The sequence below is a fragment of the Aotus nancymaae genome, unplaced genomic scaffold (assembly GCF_030222135.1).
Source record: "Aotus nancymaae isolate 86718 unplaced genomic scaffold, 86718_ANA_hifiasm-v0.15.2.pri h1tg000040l, whole genome shotgun sequence".
Taxonomy (NCBI): Eukaryota; Metazoa; Chordata; class Mammalia; order Primates; family Aotidae; genus Aotus; species Aotus nancymaae.
Genome location: NW_026988454.1, coordinates 114,687,050 through 114,699,920, shown reverse-complemented (window position 1 = coordinate 114,699,920; position 12,871 = coordinate 114,687,050). Strand labels below are relative to the sequence as shown.

The 12,871-nt window shown below is 41.0% G+C and overlaps 1 pseudogene; it reads right to left on the bottom strand.

The window, feature by feature from the left end:
* Positions 1–3,690: 3,690 nt before the first annotated feature.
* On the bottom strand, positions 3,691–5,050 carry LOC105709574 (polycomb complex protein BMI-1-like; annotated as a pseudogene).
* Positions 5,051–12,871: the final 7,821 nt, after the last annotated feature.

Here is a 12,871-nt window from a genome sequence, read left to right as displayed (position 1 = left end):
CCCTTTTATTGACTAGATTTTTACTTACAAACCTATGCTAATTTTAACAAGTAAAATCATACTAAAATATATAGTAAAAAGATTAATAATCTCTCTCTTCATTGCCTCCACTCTCACTCCCCAGCCAACACTCCCCAACCCTTCCATTTCACATCAACACTTTGATTGCCAATCAAGCCAAGAGCTCAAGGGTACCTGCTAGTGTCATGTGGTGCAGGCTGGAATTTAGGGAAGAAGCAAAGCAGTTGCAGGGGCAACTGTGGATAGACAAGTCTGGGCTGAGTGCACCTGGACACACTGTGGGGCTATGCTCCAGAAAAGGGACCCTATCTCCTTATGACTTCATTTTTATGGGGCAAGTATTGGGATGTTCTTACAAATGGAGCAAAATAATCCAAGCTTGGTGTGCCAAAAAGGTGAGCACGGGTGCCAGCTGTTTATAGGATTCTAGGACTGTGATTTGGATTCTAACACCTGGTAGCCTTGTGAGAAATTGAGATGGAATACAGATCCTCCCGTCCCCATGCAGACGAGAAGTCCCTGGCCCAGCTAACTTATCTCCAACAACACGAAGTGAGACTCAGGAGCCAAAGATCCAAGAATTCGGTCTGTCTCTCCAGAGTAACTTACGTTAAAATCTTTCTTTGTGTTTATCTACATATGTATATCTATAGTCTATGTATTTGTAGATATATATGTGTATATCTGTGTGTGTATATATCCTCCATATATATCTGTATGGTATACCTATGTGACACATGACACAAATAAAAGGTTTTTTAATATTATTAAAATGTGAAAATGGGATTATACTAAAGCTATTATTATGCAGCCTATTTTTTTCATTTACCGTATCTTGACTTTCCCTGGTTAAAGTTAAAAAAATAAGGTCCATGAAGAGACAATGAGTCGTCTATTACTAGGAACTAGTTAGTGGCTGGGCAGAATTGAAGTCTTTAACCTTCATCGACTACACTGCCTGGCTTTGACTCTACCCTCAAATGTTTGAGGTGGGTTTCGTGGATCCAAAATCCTTTGCTGGTGGCAAAACTTTATAATTTCTGCTCCTCTGCCGAAGGGCATTACTATTTCAGATCCTGCAGGGCTGAAGCACCAGACAAGGGCAGTCTTCCTTTTTCTTCCTATCAAAAGGAAGACAAGCCCCAGGAAGGTCCCTGGGCCTGAAAGTGTCAGGTGCTCCAGAGGCAGAGTAAATAAGTGATGTAAAGAGGCTGACTCTTTAAAAATTCTGTACTCTCTAATCCTTCTCACAAAGTCTGTATACATTTAATATCTATTTATCTTAGTGAAAGATAGCATGAACCTCAAAGATCAGTATGGAAGGTTCATCTACTCTTGGCACAATGCTATTTCTCAGTTTAAAGGAGTGTTTTCTCCATGTCTATTTTATTATTCATTATAATTTAGACCAAAATTTCAGGGAAAAATTGTCAGACATTACATTGTAATTTTGAGGATCATTTAAGAATAGATACTAAGTAAACCCATCATAACAAACTCCTGGTGCATATCAAGATTAACATGTATACAAACTCTTCCAAAAAAACTGCCAAATATATTGTGACTACTGAGAAACAATGTTCTACCAACAACTAGTCTCTCTGCTTCTTCCCTTACCTCCCCTCAATATGTCTTCAACACAGCAGCTAGAGTGATGTTGTTAAAACAGAACACACATCATGCCATTCTACTCAACCTCAATCCCCTCAACTGATGCCCATCTGTACTATAATAATCATAAAGCTAAGTACTTTGAAGAAAAGTAAAATGGGCTCAGAGACTGGAGAGTGATGGGAGGTGCCATTTCAAACAGAGTTGTACGAGAAGGCCTCTCTGAATAGGTGACATTGGAGTCTAAGTGCAGGGAGGAACTGAGACTTGTGGCTATGTTAGGAGCAGAGGGAAAGGCAAGATTTGAGTAAGTAATCAATAAATACCACTACCTCAACAGCCCATTATAATTATAGAAATGTACTTCTGCACATGATATAAATGTGAATAGATATGAGGAATACAATACTATGGCTAAATGTCTAGGACATGAAAATAACTTAGACACTTAGCTATAGTATTGTATCCTTCATATCTATCCACAAAACATTTCATTAAATGAAAACTTTCTATATAGCAGATGCTGTTGACCCTCACCTCCCTCAGAATAAATGGTGAAGTATTTTCAATGGCATAACAGTCTTTCCACTCTTCCCTGCCTCCACCCTGCTCTCTCCCCTCCCCAGCTTCCTCTCTGACCCTATTTCCTATTACTCTCTCCCTCTGTCATTGAAGTCAGACATTCTGGCCTCTTTGGTGTTCTTGGACTACTCCAGTCATACTCCAACTTCAGAACTTGTGCCCTTGCATTTTCATGTGCCCAGTATGCCCATTACCCACATGGCTTTTGTGACTCACTCTTTTGACTTCTCCTTGTCTTCACTCAAATGTTATCTTCTCCTAAGTTCTTTCCTGGCTGGCCTTTCTAAAATTGCAGCCCTATCCATCACATCCTTATAATTTTCTTGTTTCTCCATGAGGGCAGAGGTGTTTTTTTTTTTTAAATGTAAAAGTAATGATTTAATGACTATAAGCAAGACAAAGCAATAGAATTGTGCTTCTTTTGCAGACTGGGGACAATGAAATGTTTAGCTACAATTTTCCCATACAAACATGAAACAATATTCATATAGAATAAACACCCTCACAAATAACTGATGGGTGATGAACACACACCAAGTTCGACCAAAGCAAAAAAACTAAAAATTGTTGGGGTTATTCATATTTTAAATTCAACATGCTTGCTCTATGTAAAAATACCTGTAGAAGCCCATAATAAATAGCTTCTATTTCCAGACAAAGCAGAGAAGGCATATTCCACTGATAATTGTAAAAGCAACTCTTAAATTTGACATTACTGCTACACCGCATATTAAAATAATTTTAGATAAAATGCCTTCTTCCAGCAATTTGCTGGTTTATTTAAAAATTTTAGAATTACAGTGATCAATATGCAATTTAAAAATACATTAATTCCATCAAAACCAATGGAAAATTAACACACTATTTCCATATTTCTCAAAAGTTTTTCTTTACCGCAACAATTTTTTAAGTAAACATGTATTATTGGAGAAAAGTCAGTATTATAAAGATAAGCCAATTGCTTCTAATGGAATTTAGAATTAGATATCCACATTAAAAATATTCTATGCTGGTAAGCAAGGTTCAACATAAGTTATGGGTATCTACAAAGGTCAAACCAGTTGGGAGAGTTTTAATAATCATTTCTGAATGCATGACACACAATATTTCTTTATAGCATTTATAAATATATCATACAGTACTGTTTCCTGTTATGTCATATACCAATATGGCATTGTACAACAAGCATAATGCCATCTGATTCTTACAAAAGCGAATCATTTAAACAAGTCTGTAAAATAAATGGTAGTACTGGCTTTTAGGCATTCCAATTGTAAAACTCAAGTTTACTTTTCTTTGATCAGTTTTGCATAGCAACAGAGAAGTAAAAATCAAACAGGAATCAAAATGGCTAAATATGCAAGAAATCATGTGACATGGCTACATAGAATACATTATTCTATGCATATTCTTTCCATTGGTTGAATTTCAAGATAAAAAGCACTTGTTTTCTACAGGTTCACAAAACAGCATAATAACAAGAACAATCAAGGAGAATATAATGTAGGTGTTAGTTGAGACTAACAAACTATGGCCCAATGCTTATGTCCACTGCAGAATATTTCCAAATCCAAACAATGGTTACAGAAGCCATTTTCCATCTTTCCGAACACAGAGAAAAAGTCTTGCTTGCTTTCCAAGAAACCAATTCTTTATAATGACAATCTTTCTTTTCAATTAACATCCATAGGAGTATCACATGTAGTCTATCTTTTATAGCCAAACTTAATGTCACTACAAAAGAAAGCAAACTGGACGATAGTCACATGTATTAGCATCTATAAAGCTGTAATGGCATGAAGATATCTATATAAATCAGGGGTTTTAAATTTTTTTTCCTTAACAGTCTCAGATATCAACCAGAAGAAGTTGCTGATGACCCATTTACTGATGACTTTTGAGGTCTATTGGCAAAAGAAGATTAGTGGTTACCGCTGGGGCTGTTACTGGTTGCATTCATAGTACTGGAAATGTGAGGAAACTGTGGATGAGGAGACTGCACTGGAGTACTGGGGCTAGGCAAACAAGAAGAGGTGGAGGGAATACTTCCTGCTGGGCTGTTGGCCTCGTCACTCCCAGAGTCACTTTCCAGTTCTCCAGCATTTGTCAGTCCATCTCTCTGGTGACTGATCTTCATTCTTTTACAAGTAGGTCAAACTCTGTATTTCAAAGGAAGTGAACCATTCCTTCTCTAGGTATAAATGTAGGCAATTTCCATTAGTGTATAATAATCCTTTAAAGGTTCCTCCTCATACGTGACATCAATCTGGAAAGTATTAGATATGTACACTTTACCTCTGAGAAGCTTTCTTAAGTGCATCACAGTCATTGCTGCTGGGCTTCGTAAATATCTTTTATCATTCACATCCTCCTTAGATTTCTCTTTGTCTTTGTTTACTTTCTGATCCAATCTATTCTGGTCAAAGAATTCAATGGATAAGCTTATTATCTCATCATCAGTTATAATTCTCTTATCTTCATCTGCAACCTCTCCTCTGTCTTCATTAGAACCATTGGCAGCATCAGCGGAAGGATGAGCTGCATAAAAATCCCTTCTTCTCTTCATTTCCTTTTTGAAAAGCCCTGGAACTAATTTGTATAGGCTATCTCGAAGAGTTTTATCTGACCTTATATTCAGTAGTGGTCTGATTTTGAGAACTTGGACGTCACAAATAGGACAATACTTGCTGGTCTCCAGGTAACGAACAATACACGTTTTAGAGAAGGAATGTAGACATTCTATTACGGTTGTGGCATCAGCGAAGTACCCTCCACAAAGCACACACATCAGGTGGGGATTTAGCTCAGTGATCTTGATTCTGGCTGTTCAATGCATTTCTGCTTGATAAAAGATCCCGGAAAGAGCATCTGGCGCGAGACGATCGAAGTGGGCGGAAAAGACAATAAAGTTAAAAGTCGTTCAGCAGAAAATGAATGCAAGCCAAGCGGCCACCTTGAAGCGAGCTGCAGACGCCGCTGTCAGTGGGCAACCAGCGCGGCCCCGGGCAGCCGCGACCGCCGCGCTCGCCTCGTGCCACCTCCGGCCGGCCTCCTCCTGCTCCGGCACCTCGGCCTCCTCCTCCTCCTCGAGGGCAGAGATTTTTGTCTGTTTTGCTCCTGCTGTGCTGCCAGCCTCTAGGACAGTGCCAGGCAACACGATATGCACTCTATAGCCCCTTGTTGAATGAATAAATAAATCTTTGACAACTTTACTCAACAAAATGACCAGTTTTTCAACAGTGCTTAGGACTCCAGTGAGTCACCAGAGCCACAGAGACTCAAAGCCATTTTTTTCCAGAAAAAAAGTATCCCAAGTGACATGAGAGTTAACCTTAGGCTTAGTCTAGGATAGAGCAATGCACTGTGCGTTTCCTATATCAGAGATAGCCAGGATCCAGGGAGGTTTCAAGGTTCAGATGTTAAGCCAGTCAAATAGTCAGAGCGGGACCAAGATAAGAACAGATGGGCCGGGCGCGGTGGCTCACGCCTGTAATCCCAGCACTTTGGGAGGCCGAGGCGGGTGGATCACGAGGTCAAGAGATTGAGACCATCCTGGTCAACATGGTGAAACTCCGTCTCTACTAAAAATACAAAATTAGCTGGGCATGGTGGCGCGTGCCTGTAATCCCAGCTACTCGGGAGGCTGAGGCAGGAGAATTGCCTGAACCCAGGAAACGGATGTTGCGGTGAGCCGAGATCGCGTCATTGCACTCCAGCCTGGGTAACAAGAGCGAAACTCCATCTCAAAAAAAAAAAAAAAAAAAAGAACAGACAAAGTCCTTGTACTGAGTGGTGCTCAGGTGAAGGGCTGTGTAAGTCTTACTAGGGAGAAACCGCCTCTATGAGACTTCTTAGAGGATGGACATTGTTACTGTGTTAGCCCCCAGTAGAGCCATTTAAGAACTTCCATCATGGGGGGTTCATACCTGCTCTTTTCTCTTCTTCCTCATGCTTTACAATTAGCATTCTCTCAGCTTGTCCTTCTCAGGAAATATGCTGCCCTTCTTGTGGAAGGGTAGACAGGACCTGTTCATGTTTACTGGAATGTGAACAGAGTAGACCCTGGTAACCCCATTGCTTCACCACAACCAGGTGGGAAATTGGTCCCACCCACCCCCTACTGGGGGAATCCTTTGAGAACCTTCATTCTTCTGTTACCATCCTGTGGTACATCTAACACTCCGTGGTGTTCAATAAATGCTGGCTCATGAGCGAATGATCTAATTATTAATGACTCTGGTCAATGTAGAGCCTTTACTCCAGAGTTCTTCGCAAGACTGTGGGCATTGTACCTTGTTGGTAATTAGATTATGCCCTAGGGATCTCTGGATGAAAGTAGGCCCGTCTCAAATGTCATGTGTCAGAATTCTAATTATAAAAATCCATAATTGGCTGCCTCTTTAAGAACAATGAGAATAATGGCTTGTCTGCGCCAAGAAGGATCTACAAGAGGAAAACAAACAAGAAAGTGTTGCTGTAGGGGAGTGAGATTTTAAAATGTCTTGGGAAAACCTGGTGCTATGGTGCACTGGACTAAACCCTGCAAATGCAAAAACCAAGCTGGGAGCAAGGCTCATCGATGCTTATGCAAAAACTCTCAGGGAAAGAAAGCACTCTAAATCTAATGTTGGCTCCCCCAGGATGCTGGGGAAGTTTGAGGATAATCACCTGTGACACGCAGGCTTTCCTTGAGACACAATTTTAAACCACTGACCTTAGTTCTGAGCTGGATGGATGCCAAAATTGAATTTCTGCTCGGTTGGAGCCAAATCCTTTCCTAGCTGTCTCTCAAGTCAGTTGGCAATATTTGCTTTGAGTTCTTTTCCCACTTACACAGAATTAGTGCAGGGTCATTTTGAAGTCTTTCCCCCTTTGGGCTGGAAGTGTTGAGGAAAGCAATGTATGCTGTTTAGGTCCCAGGTGACACCTTTTTGTTCATGTGTCTGCTTTGTTTTCTGCTTCCTATGAAGGCCTGTCCACTTAATGTAGTGAAGAAGTCTATATTAGGGTGCACATCAATTCCAGAAGCATTATTGCCTAATAGCCATCGGTTGAGTCCTCTGTTAAATGCTGAAGGTGGTGAGGCTAGGAGAGGAGGTGTAGAGCTTACAGAGGACTTGTGTGGTGGAGGAAAGAATACGGGCTCTGGAGTGAGACTCTGGTTTTTAATCCTGACCTCATTACAGATCAGCAGTGAGAACTTGGGCAAGTCATGTACACACAGTAAGCCTCTGTTTCCCCAACTAGAAAACTGGAGTAATAATTCCAAATCTGAGAGAATTATACTTGTAAACAGATTCAAAATTATATATATTTCTATGATTGCATAAAATACAATAGTAAACAGCCACAAATGCAGCACATAAGAATAAAATAAGTTGGAGGAGATCCAAGATGGCCGCTTAGGAGGAACTCGGGAATGCAGCTCCGAGAGAAAGCACAGAGGGTGAGTGGACGCCGTATTTCCAGACTGATTTTTACTGCCCACAGACCAGGAGATTCACACGCAGAGAAGCCACACGGGTCGCCAGCGCCGCTGGCGCCGCTGGCTTGAACGGCGCAGCCGCTGGGCCGGCACCCTGAGGCAATGGCTCACGGTACAAAGTGAGAGAGTCTGAGTCCCCTATAAGCCAGCAAGGGGAGCTGAAACGGGGAGCCAGGCCAGCGCCACGAATCTCAGAGCCGCGGCTTTAGCCAACGCAGTGGCTCCGGAGGCAGATCAGATGAGACGGTGTCCCCTCTTACCCAGCAAGAAGACCTGAAACACAACTGAAACCGGGACGGTCCAGCTCTGTGGAGGAGGGGCGTTCTCCATAGGCACCCTGCTGTTCTCTACCAAGGCAATCCGCCACTACAGAGACTCCGTCACTACAGGGGCGGGCCAACATATCGGAAGCAGTTCTAACTACACCCAGAAGTTCACACGGAAGCTGGGTGGAGCCCACAGCAGCTTAGCGAAGCCTCTGCAACCTGAGTGTGACTAGGCTGCCACCTTGTGGGCAGGGAAAACAGCCGCACAGGGGAACATCATAAAACCGTAACTCCCTGGGACAGAACACCTGGGGGGAAGAGCAGGGGGTTTATGAGTTCTGCCACAGCAGACTTAAAATTACCAAAATCAGAAAGAAAACAACTACAAAGTCAACAGGTGGATAAATCCACAAAGATGGGAAGAAACCAGCGCAAAAAGGATGAAAACACCCAAAACCAGAACACTTCTCCTCCTACAAGGGATCACAACTCCTCACCAGCAAGGGAAGAAGACTGGATGGAGAATGAGTGTGATGAAATGACAGAATCAGCTTTCAGAAAGTGGATAATAAGAAACTTCCGTGAGCTAAAAGAACATGTTCTAACCCAATGCAAAGAAACTAAGAACCTTGAAAAAAGACTTGACGAAATGCTAACAAGAATGGACAACTTAGAGAGGAATATGAGCGAATTGATGGAGCTGAAAAACACAACACGAGAACTTCGTGAAGCATGCACAAGTTTCAACAGCCGAATTGACCAAGCAGAAGAAAGGATATCAGAGGTCGAAGATCAACTCAATGAAATAAAACGAGAAGGCAAGATTAGAGAAAACAGGGTAAAAAGGAATGAACAAAGTCAACAAGAAATATGGGACTATGTGAAAAGACCTAATCTACGTTTGATAGGTGTACCTGAATGTGACGAAGAGAATGCATCCAAGCTGGAAAATACTCTTCAGGATATTATCCAGGAAAACTTCCCCAACCTAACAAGGCAGGCCGAGATTCAAGTCCAGGAAATACAGAGAACACCACAAAGATACTCCTCTAGAAGAGCAACCCCAAGACACATAATCATCAGATTCACCAGGGTTGAAATGAAGGAGAAAATACTAAGGGCAGCCAGAGAGAAAGGTCGGGTTACCCACAAAGGGAAGCCCATCAGACTCACTGCAGATCTCTCAGCAGAAACCCTACAGGCCAGAAGAGAGTGGGGGCCGATATTCAACATCCTTAAGGAAAAGAACTTTCAACCCAGAATTTCGTATCCAGCCAAACTAAGCTTCATAAGTGAAGGAAAAATAAAATCCTTTGTGAACAAGCAAGTACTCACAGATTTCATCACCACCAGACCAGCTCTACAAGAGCTCCTGAAGGAGGCACTACACATAGAAAAGAACAACCAGTACCAGCCACTCCAAAAACACACGAAAAGGTAAAGAGCATCAACACAATGAAGAATCTGCATCAACCAAAGGGCAAAACAGCCACCTAGCACCAAAATGACAGGATTGAATTCACACATAACAATATTAACCCTAAATGTAAACGGACTAAATGCCCCAATCAAAAGACACAGACTGGCAAATTGGATAAAAAGCCAAAACCCATCAGTGTGCTGTATCCAGGAAACCCATCTCGCATGCAAGGATACACAAAGGCTCAAAATAAAGGGATGGAGGAAGATTTACCAAGCAAATGGAGAGCAAAAAAAAGCAGGAGTTGCAATTCTCATCTCTGATAAAATAGACTTTAAAGCAACAAAGATCAAAAGAGACAAAGAAGGACATTACATAATGGTAAAAGGATCAATGCAGCAAGAAGAGCTAACGATCCTAAATATATATGCACCTAATACAGGAGCACCCAGATACATAAGGCAAGTTCTTAAAGACTTACAAAGAGACTTAGACTCCCACACAATAATAGTGGGAGACTTCAACACACCATTGTCAATATTAGACAGATCAACGAGACAGAAAATTAACAAGGATATCCAGGACTTGAACTCAGACCTGGAACAAGCAAACCTAATAGACATTTACAGAACTCTCCACCCCAAATCCACAGAATATACATTCTTCTCAGCACCACATCACACCTACTCTAAAATTGACCACATAATTGGAAGTAAATCACTCCTCAGCAAATGCAAAAGAACGGAAACCATAACAAACAGTCTCTCAGACCACAGTGCAATCAAGTTAGAACTCAGAATTCAGAAACCAACCCAGAACCGCACAGCCTCATGGAAAATGAACAACTTTCTCCTGAATGTTGACTGGATAAACAATGAAATGAAGGCAGAAATAAAGACGTTCTTCGAAACCAACGAGAATGAAGACACCACATACCAGAATCTCTGGGACACATTTAAAGCAGTCTCTAGAGGAAAATATATAGCAATAAGTGCCCACATGAGAAGAAAGGAGAGATCTAAAATTGACACCCTATCGTCAAAATTGAAAGAGCTAGAGGAGCAAGATCAAAAAAACTCAAAACCTAGCAGAAGACAAGAAATAACTAAGATCAAAGCAGAATTGAAGGAGATAGAGACACGAAAAACCCTTCAAAAAATCAATAAATCCAGGAGCTGGTTTTTTGAAAAGATCAACAAAATAGACAGACCACTAGCCAGACTAATAAAAAAGAAAAGAGAGAATAATCAAATAGATGCAATAAAAAATGACAAAGGGGATATCACCACAGATTCCACAGAAATTCAAACCATCATCAGAGATTATTACAAACAACTCTATGCACATAAATTAGAAAACCTGGAGGAAATGGATAAATTCCTGGACAGCTGCCTCCTGCCAAGCCTAAACCAGGAAGAAGTCGAAACCCTGAATAGACCAATAACAAGGTCTGAAGTCGAGGCAGCAATTAAGAGCCTACCACCCAAAAAAAGCCCAGGTCCAGATGGGTTCACAGCCGAATTCTACCAGACATACAAAGAGGAACTGATACCATTCATACTGAAACTATTCCAAATAATCCAAAAAGAGGGAATCCTTCCCAAATCATTTTATGAGACCAACATCATCCTAATACCAAAACCTGGCAGAGACTCAACAAGAAAAGAAAACTACAGGCCAATATCCATGATGAACATAGATGCAAAAATCTTCAATAAAATAATGGCAAGCCGATTACAACAGCACATCAAAAAGCTTATCCACCATGATCAAGTAGGATTCATCCCGGGGATGCAAGGCTGGTTCAATATACGCAAGTCTATAAATGTAATTCACCACATAAACAGAACCAAAGACAAAAACCACATGATTATCTCAATTGATGCAGAGAAGGCCTTCGACAAAATTCAACAGCCCTTTATGCTAAAAACCCTCAATAAACTAGGTATCGATGGAACGTATCTCAAAATAATAAAAGCTATTTACGACAAACCGACAGCCAATATCATACTGAACGGGCAAAAACTGGAAGCATTCCCTTTGAAATCTGGCACTAGACAAGGATGCCCTCTCTCACCACTCCTATTCAATATAGTACTGGAAGTTCTAGCCAGAGCAATCAGGCAAGAAAAAGAAATAAAGGGTATTCAATTAGGAAAGGAGGAAGTCAAATTGTCTCTATTTGCAGACGACATGATTGTATATCTAGAAGACCCCCTCATCTCAGCCCAAAAGCTCCTGAAACTGATAAGCAACTTCAGCAAAGTCTCAGGATACAAAATCAATGTGCAAAAATCACAAGCGTTCCTATACACCAATAACAGACTTAAAGAGAGCCAAATCAAGAACGAACTGCCATTCACAATTGCTACAAAGAGAATAAAATACCTAGGAATACAACTAACAAGGAATGTAAAGGACCTCTTCAAGGAGAACTACAAATCACTGCTCAACGAAATAAGAGAGGACACAAACAGATGGAGAAACATTCCATGTTCATGGTTAGGAAGAATTAATATCGTGAAAATGGCCATACTGCCCAAAGTAATTTACAGATTCAACGCTATCCCCATCAAGCTACCAATGACCTTCTTCACAGAACTGGAAAAAACCACCTTAAACTTCATATGGAACCAAAAGAGAGCCCGCATAGCCAAGTCAATTCTAAGCAAAAAGAACAAAGCAGGAGGCATCACACTACCAGACATCAAACTCTACTACAAGGCTACAGTAATCAAAACAGCATGGTACTGGTACCAAAACAGAGATATAGACCAATGGAACAGAACAGAGGCGTCGGAGGCAACACAACATATCTACAACCACCTGATCTTTGACAAACCTGATAAAAACAAGCAATGGGGAAAGGATTCCATGTTCAATAAGTGGTGTTGGGAAAACTGGCTAGCCATATGCAGAAAGCAGAAACTGGACCCCTTCCTGACACCTTACACTAAAATTGACTCCAGATGGATTAAAGACTTAAACATAAGACCTAGCACCATAAAAACACTAGAAGGAAACCTAGGCAAAACCATTCAGGACATAGGCGTAGGCAAGGACTTCATGACCAAAACACCAAAAGCATTGGCAACAAAAGCCAAAATAGACAAATGGGACCTAATCAAACTCCACAGCTTCTGCACAGCAAAAGAAACAGTCAATAGAGTGAATCGGCAACCAACAGAATGGGAAAAAATTTTTGCAGCCTACCCATCTGACAAAGGGCTGATATCCAGAATTTACAACGAGCTAAAAAAGATTTACAAGAAAAAAACAAACAAGCCCATTCAAAAGTGGGCAAAGGACATGAACAGATACTTTACAAAAGAAGACATACATAAGGCCAACAAGCATATGAAAAAATGCTCATCATCACTGGCCATTAGAGAAATGCAAATCAAAACTACATTGAGATACCACCTCACACCAGTTAGAATGGCAATCATTAAAAAATCTGGAGACAACAGATGCTGGAGAGGATGT